The 8108-nt window shown below is 44.4% G+C and overlaps 1 pseudogene; it reads left to right on the forward strand.

Moving 5' to 3' along the window:
• Positions 1-6299: 6299 nt before the first annotated feature.
• LOC101827023 lies at positions 6300-6946 on the forward strand (annotated as a pseudogene).
• The last annotated feature ends 1162 nt before the right edge of the window (positions 6947-8108 follow it).

Below are 8108 nucleotides of genomic sequence, written 5' to 3' on the forward strand. Positions count from 1 at the left end.
AAGAAGGGTAGAACTGGGGAAGGGGCTGAGGTCTGGGGGTGTTCTTGCTGGAATTGGATCCTGGTGCTTTCCTTGCTGCCTGGTCATGGTAATACAAGCCGCTTTCCTTCCCCACTGCCTTAACGTACTGCACAAGTCAGAAGGAATGGTTCTGTTGTTTGTTCCTTTGATCTTTCCCCATCATCCACTTTTAACTCGGGCACATTGCACTACAGGTACTCACTGCGACAGTTGAACTGTTTCTATCTGGCATTTTGCACAGCCACAAAAAACTTAGCACATGCCCTCTGCTTTGTGAAATTCAGATTCCACTTATGGAAGAGGCTAGGGAACGTGTTATGTTAAAAAATGCCAATGTCACTTTCAGTTTTACCCAGATCTTCATTTTTAAACATAGCGTTGACCATCATGGTAACACTATTTCAATCCCAACACTGGGGTGATTGAGGCCAGTCTGGTCTACATAGCAAGTTCAGGCCAGCCAGAGTTAAGTAGTCACTGATTGAGTGAGGCCTGTCCTATATACTTGGTGTAGTACTGTCTTCTCTGTTGCTGAGCTACTGCAGCCTTTATCATCCTTCTCTAAGTTATTTTTCTCTATCAATGACAGTAACTTGCATATTGGATTTACTTACATATATAACCGCAGACCAGAATGTAAGCTCACAAGGGCAGGGTTTTGTCTGTGTTATTCTGTATGCCAACACCTGTCATGTGCTGAGACATAGTCAACTCAGTAGATATTTAAATGATGATGTTCTGTTATCTAAGCAAAGGCGAGGGTATCACACGTGCCTCTTACTCGTAATTGATGTGGTCAGTGTGCCCCCCTCAGGCTTGCAGTAAGGCCACCTGGCTACCACAGGAAGTGCTCAACCCCAGGTTATGTCACTCAATCCTAGCACACACTCTGATACCTTGGCTCGGAACGTTTCTGAGGAGTGGGCTGCCAGCTCTAGTTTAAGCTCCCTTACTTGTTCTGATATCCTGCTGTGGCACGGGGAAGTCACTTTAGGGAAGGAGTCCTCATGTGTAAATGGTGGTGGGACTTGGACCAAATGATTACAAAAAACATCATCTAAAATTCATTCACTTGTAGCGTTTCATGCTGGCTTCAAACTCCTTGGGTAATCAAGGATGCCCATGACTTCTAATCCTCGTGCCATTGTTTTTGTCCCAAGTGCTAAGAGTGTGGCACCACACCCTCTTGTTTGCCTCTCCAGAGACTATGAGACCTAGGAGAATGGAGCCGATAAATGAGGTAGACCCAAGTCTCAAGTAGTAGCCAACTTTACATGTTAAGCGTTAAGAAGAGTCATGTGAGTAAATGTGTTGTCCAATCACAAAAAATGTTTCCGTAGAGGTGTAGAAACAAGTAACAATGGGCCATCTGTGACAAATAATCTGAATCACACTCTCCTATCTGCTACATCTGGGGGGACACCCAAAACATGAACAATAACGCATTTTGAAGAAACCGAGGTCACATGACTTCTTGGAGTTTTTCACAAGCGCTCTGAAATCTCACATGACTCCATTCTTGAACCATGTCCTGACTTCCTGTTGTATACAGTGTGGGAATTAAACCCAGGGCTTCCTACAGGCTGTGCAAATTACAGTCTAAAATTATTTTAAAATCTATCAGATTGATGTGATCTTTTTGTTTTTGTTCCTGAGACAAGAGTCTCACTGTGTTGTCCTGGCTGATCTCAAACTCAAAAAGACTGTTTTCAACACTGAAGGGCCAGGTTGGAATCACGTCTTGTTTATTAGAACTAAAATAAACAGGTTTAAAGTGCAGGCTACCATACAGGTCAGGTTTGCTATTACATGAATCATTAGGCAGCCTTTACCATGGGAATGCTGTTAACTGTCCTCCAAGTCATTTCATTCCACTAGAGGGAGACATGTTCTTGAATTCTGATGTTTAACTGGCAGCAGATGAGCTAAGTGGGAGAGCTGTACTACACAGGGGGGTGCCAAAGTAGCCAAATTCATCTCTTTTCCCTAAAGACTAACTGGTCCAGTAATGGCACATTTGGTGCTTGGCTTCTAGATTAGGCTCTACTTACATACCCTGACAAATTGCTCCTCGGTATAAACTTTGCAGAAGTCTTAGCTAATCAAGAGTTAAGTCAGGTATGGTAGAGCACACCTCAGTCTCAGCACTGAGGGACAGAGGCAGGACAATCCCTTGGTGGTGGTTAGCCAAGATCAGACCTTGTCTCAAAACCACAGCAACAGATGTGGGTTTTCTACTCGGAAATAGTGCACATATGGTAAGATGTTTACAGAAACACAGCCCTGAAGGACCATAGGCTCACGGGGGTGGGGGGGGGGGGATGTAGTAGTGTGCCGTTCACACGCTAATACTTCATCTTGCTGGGCCTCAGTTTCTCCTCTTAGCAATCGAATCACGACTGAATGGAGAACGGCTGAGAGGCTGCACTGTCAGTACACTGGAAGCATAGCTGGTGGAAAAGTCACTTGGAAAACAACGAAGTAACAGCAACTTGTTAATGTTGAGAATGTGTCAAAATGATATTTCCATATGTTGGGCTGCTATACCTCTATTAACACTGAAATTCAGTTTGTGGTTGTAGGTTGGAAGGCTCAGTGGACAAAAGGGCCTGCTTGGCAAACTTGACTCCCTAGTTTAAACCCTGGATCCCACACTGGAAGAGAAAAACTGACTCTCAAAAATTGCCCTCTGACCTCTATACATGTGCTATGGCACATGCCTGTTCCTCCAACACACACTGTGTGTATATGAATATGTGTGTATATATATATGTATGTGTGTGTGTATATATATACATATATATACATTTTAAGTAAATTCTGCATGTGGGGATTTTGTATGTACATGAATAGGAAGGAATGGGATTTTCCTCAATCTGTATAAACCAATTCTTTGTACTTCTCAATTTTTCTTATTAAGGAATTAATAAGAATAAAGAATTGCTAAAGAATAAAGGTAGCAAAATGGTTAAATTGCCTTTAATAGCTATTTAACTACAGGCAGGCTATATGTACTATGTGTAAAAGAAAATAGGGCTTCTTAACAAACAAGACATGAAGTAGAGAGAGATTGAGTGTCTGTTATCTAAAATGCTTGGGACCAGGAATGTAGGGTTGTTAGATTTTGCATTTTTTGCACAGGCTTTACTGGTTGAGCATTCTGATTCAAAATTGGAATTTTTTAATCATTATGTCTTTATTCAAAAACTCAGGTTTTGGAGCATGTCAAACTTGGGGGCACTCGCATTGTTCTTTGTTTCTTCTGGAGAACTTTGTTATCCTGTTAATTTGCTCAGATTTTTCTGCCAAAAGTTATTAGAAAAGACAAGATGGAAAGATGGCTCAACAACTATGAGCACTGACTGCTCTTCCAGAAGACCAGGGTTCGATTCCCAGCACCCACATAGCGGTGGCTCACAGCCATCTGTAACTAGTTCTAGAGGATCCAGTGCCCTCTTCTGGCCTCCACAGGAACTGCATACATATGGTGTACAGACAATCATGAACATAAAATAAAATAAAACCTAAAAAAAGTTATTAGGAAAAAGAACATGGCTCCAAGCTTCTTCTTTCTACTCTTTCTCCAAGCATGATGTGTGATAGTATTTAGGCATTTGTATTGGCTTGCTCTTGGAGATCTGATAGGACATGCCCTCAGCTGCAGCCAGTGCGAGCACTACCTGTGCACATTCACTATGTTCCCTTTAAAAAGGGCCCTGCCTGTCTCCCATCTTTCTGCCTCCCCCATTCCTTTCTCCTCTCTCTCCTCTCTCTCGTCTCTCTCTCTCTCTCTCTCTCTCTCTCTCTCTCTCTCTCTCTCTCTCTCTCTCTCTCTGCCTCTTTTCTCTCTGCCGCTGCTCCTGTCCCCAGAGGTCAGTCTCCCCACTGCCCTTTCCCCTTTTTTACGATCCCTTTCCCCTCATGAAAAACCCTCCACTTGAACTCTGTTGTATGGACTCTTTCTTTGTTGAGCCACCGTTTTAAAAATTTTGACAGTGTGTCTTTTAAATCTTTTGTTTTAAACAAACAAAAAATCCACAAGAAAATTTTCATTCCATTCACTAAACTCCTATTAACATATTTTTGAGGTTTTCAATTATGACAGAGATGCCTCAGAAAATTGTATATATGGTGGACACCTCAGCACTGTCAAAACTATTTGGAAGTTTGTGCTTGTGAGATTAGCATGTCTGTGTTTTGGCCATTCGGATAATCGCGGCATCTATTACACGACGGGATTAAGTGAGATGTAATACAGGTAACTAATCTGGCCCCAGGGAATGTTCATGAAAATAGAAGTGAAGAATGTGGGGAGATGGCCTAGTGGGCAAGCTGACGGCCACACGAGCATGAGGATAGGAATTTGGATTCTCCAGAACCTACAAAAATGTCAGGAGGCATGGCGACCCGCCTGTAACTTCAGGCATGAAAGGAGATTGTTGACTAGTTTTATGCCCGCTTGACACAGCTAAAGTCACTTGAGGAGAGGGAAATGCCCACTGGGAGAGTGGGCCCCCACCGGGTTGGCCTGTAGGGCATTTTCTGGGTTGATGATTGATGTTAGGGGGCCCAACTCATGGTGGGAGGGACCGCCCCCGGGCTGGTGATCCTGGGTTCTAGAGGAGGCAGGTTGAGCAAGCCATGAGGAACAAACCAGTATCATTCTTCTATGACCTCTGCTCCAGCTCCTGCCTTGAGTCAGGCCTTGACTTTCCTGGACGATGGACGTATAAGCTATAAGAGGTTGTTGGTAAAAATGTCCAACACGGCCCCCCACTCCACAATTGCAGTGGAAGCTCCCAATGTTTTGGAGTACTGTCGGAAGATGGCCATTAGCAGCAGGTGTGGAGTAGACTGACCTGAGCCTAGACAATCTGTGTGTTCTGGGGGGCAGAGCCAGAGAAGCAGACCTGCCTAGGTCTTTTAGAGCCCGGAGCTAACAGGTGGTGAGCGGCTCCCAGATGTCTGACACTGAAATTTTACACTGTTGGACTCAGGGTTTGCTTCGATCTAATTGTAACTATGTCCTGGCTCCTTTTTTTTTTTCCTTTTGTTTTGTTTTTCTTTTCAAGACACAGTTTCTCTGTGTAGCTTTGGCGTCTGTCATGGAATTAGCTCTTGTAGATCAGGCTGGTCTCGAACTCACAGAGATCCTCTGCATGCGAAGTGCTGGGATTAAAAGTGTGCACCACCACCATCACTACCACTACCACCACCTTGGAGCTCCTTGTTTTTGAAATAAGTATTTAACTTTAAAAAAAATAGCCAACCACAGTTGAGAAACTAGATATTTTAAAGAGGTTTTAAACTTTGAAAGAAACTTTCAAGAGTGAGTCAAAGAAAATGTTATAAAGAGACTGAGATTTTAAGATGTTTAAGTTTTAAAGACTGGGCTCTTCAAATTTGGAATGTTTTACATTGTGACATTGATATTAATATGTGAAAATGTAGGAAAGGTTATGGCTTAGTAAGTTATAGGTGTGTGTGTCAAGTTGACAGGGGGTCCATTGTACTGGTTGGTTTTTGTCAACTCGACACAAAACTAGACATATCCAGGAAGGAGGAATCCTAAGAGAGAAAATACCTCTGTAAGACTGGCCTGTAGACAAATCCCTGGGGATTTTCATTTATTTATTTATTTATTTGGTTTTTCAAGACAGGGTTTCTCTGTATTGTTTTAGAGGCTGTCCTGGAACTTGCTCTGTAGACCAGGCTGGCCTCGAACTCACACCTGCCTCTGCCTCCCGAGTGCTGTGATTAAAGGTGTGCGTCACCAATGCCTGGCAGGAATTTTCTTAATTAGTGATCTATGTGGAAAGCCTACCATATGGTGTTATCACCCTGGCCAGGAGGCCCTGGGATTTATAAGAAAGGCTGAGTAAGCCATGAGGAACATGCCAGCAAGTAGCATTCCTCTGTGGCCTTTGCTTCAGTTATTGCCTGCAGGTTCTTGCCCTGATTTCCTCCTGTGATGGACAATCCTGGGGCAGTGTACGCTACATAACTTTTTTTTTTCTTTTTTCTTTTTCGAGACAGGGTTTCTCTGTGTTGCTTTGGAGGCTGTCCTGGAACTCGCTCTGTAGACCAGGCTGGCCTCGAACTCACAGAGATCCACCTGCTTCTGTCTCCCGAGTGCTGGGATTAAAGGCGTGTGCCACCAACGCCCGGTTTGCAATAGAAACCCTTAACTAAGACAGACAGGGATCCACAGAGCAGGCTGACCAGCTAGCCTAGAAGTTACCAGTGAGCTCTGGGTTCAGTTAAGAGACCCTGCCTCAATCAATAAGGTAGAAAGAGTCCCGGGCGGCTGCCGAAGATGGTGGAGGGACAGGTTCTAGTGTTGGATGGCCGAGGCCATCTTCTGGGCCGCCTGGAGGCCATTGTGGCGAAGCAGGTGCTACTGGGCCGGAACGTAGTCGTTGTGCACTGTGAAGGCATCAGCATTTCTGGAAATTTCTACAGAAACAAGTTAAAGTACCTGGCTTTTCTCCGAAAGTGGATGAACACCAACCCTTCTCGAGGCCCCTACCACTTCCGAGCCCCGAGCCGTATTTTCTGGCGCAGTGTACGAGGCATGCTGCCCCACAAGACTAAGCGAGGCCAGGCTGCCTTGGAATGTGCTTCAAGGTGTTGGATGGGATTCCTCCACCCAATGACAAGAAAAAGCAGATGGTGGTCCCTGCCGCCCTCAAGGTTCTGCGGCTGAAGCCTACCAGACAGTTTGCCTGCCTGGGGCGTCTGGCTCATGAGGTCGGGTGGAAATACCAGGCAGTAACGGCCACGCTGGAAGAGAAGCGGAAGGAAAAGGTGAAGATCCACTACCGCCAGAAGCCCCAGCTCGTGAGGCTACGAAGAAGAGAAGAATGTGGAGAAGAAAATAAGCAAGTTCACAGAGGTCCTCAAAACCAATGGACTCCTGGTGTGAGCCCAATAAAGACTGTCTGTGCTAAATAATAATAATAATTAATAATAATAATAATAAGGTAGAGAGCAAGTGAGGATGACTTCGGACATCCCTTGAGCCTCCACACTCATGCTTCTACGCACACATTTGAAAATACGTATACCCATTCACAACACAATATGGGTCATTCTCATTTACTCCTAATAGGCACAGTCTCATACAGAATGAAGGCTAACATAATCTTCTTAGGCTTGAGGAATGGTGACCACATCGGAATAACATGGTTAAAAACATGCATCAAGATATGTACAGAACATCCATTTCCTTTTCAGTCATTAATATTGATGCAGATAGTAGGAAGTCATGTGGTACAATGGAAAAGTCTTAGTTTCTTCCCCCTTTATTTGCGTGTGGGAACATATGTATGTGCTTCTATGGGCAGGTTGGTGGGGATTAGAGGTCAACATAGGACGTCTCCCTCAATGACTTTTCACATCATTTTGGAGACATGGTGGTCTCTCATAACCTGAAGCTCACCGATTCTACTAGTCTGGCTGGCCAGTGTCTCCTACCCTCCAGAGATTCAACTGTCTCCCATCCCACCTCAACCCTGGCACTGGAGCTACAGGTGGGCGCCGTACACATCTTTTTATGTGATCTCTGGGGGTCTGAATGTGATGTTTATATACTTTACCAACTGAACCATCTCCAAGATTTTTTTTCTTTTGAAGAGATGGCGTTTCACTGTTTCCCAGGCTAGCCCTGAACTCTGAGCTCAAACATTTCTTCCACCTCAAATTCCTAATCAGGTATAACTATGATGTATGCCTTGGCCTTGTCCAACCAGAGTTTCAGGTTTGACCTAGGAAAATCCAACTTTAAGCCAGATGTGGTGACACATGCCTTTAATCTTTAATCCCAGCATTCAGGAGGCAGGGGCAGGCTGATCTCTGTGAGTTCTATGAGGCCAGCCTGGTAAATAGGCTGAGTTCCAGAACAGTCAGGGCTACACAGAGAGACCCTGTTTTGGAAAAAAAGAAAGAAAAAGAAAACCCAAGTTCTACCGAGTTCAGTGGTGCATACTTTAATTCCAGCACTTAGGGGGCGGGGCAGAGGTCGGAAGGATCTCTTCGAGTTTGAGGATAGTCTGGTCTCCATAGAAAATTGTAGGGATACATAGAGA

Source organism: Mesocricetus auratus, unplaced genomic scaffold (assembly GCF_017639785.1).
Source record: "Mesocricetus auratus isolate SY011 unplaced genomic scaffold, BCM_Maur_2.0 Super-Scaffold_100013, whole genome shotgun sequence".
Classification (NCBI taxonomy): Eukaryota; Metazoa; Chordata; class Mammalia; order Rodentia; family Cricetidae; genus Mesocricetus; species Mesocricetus auratus.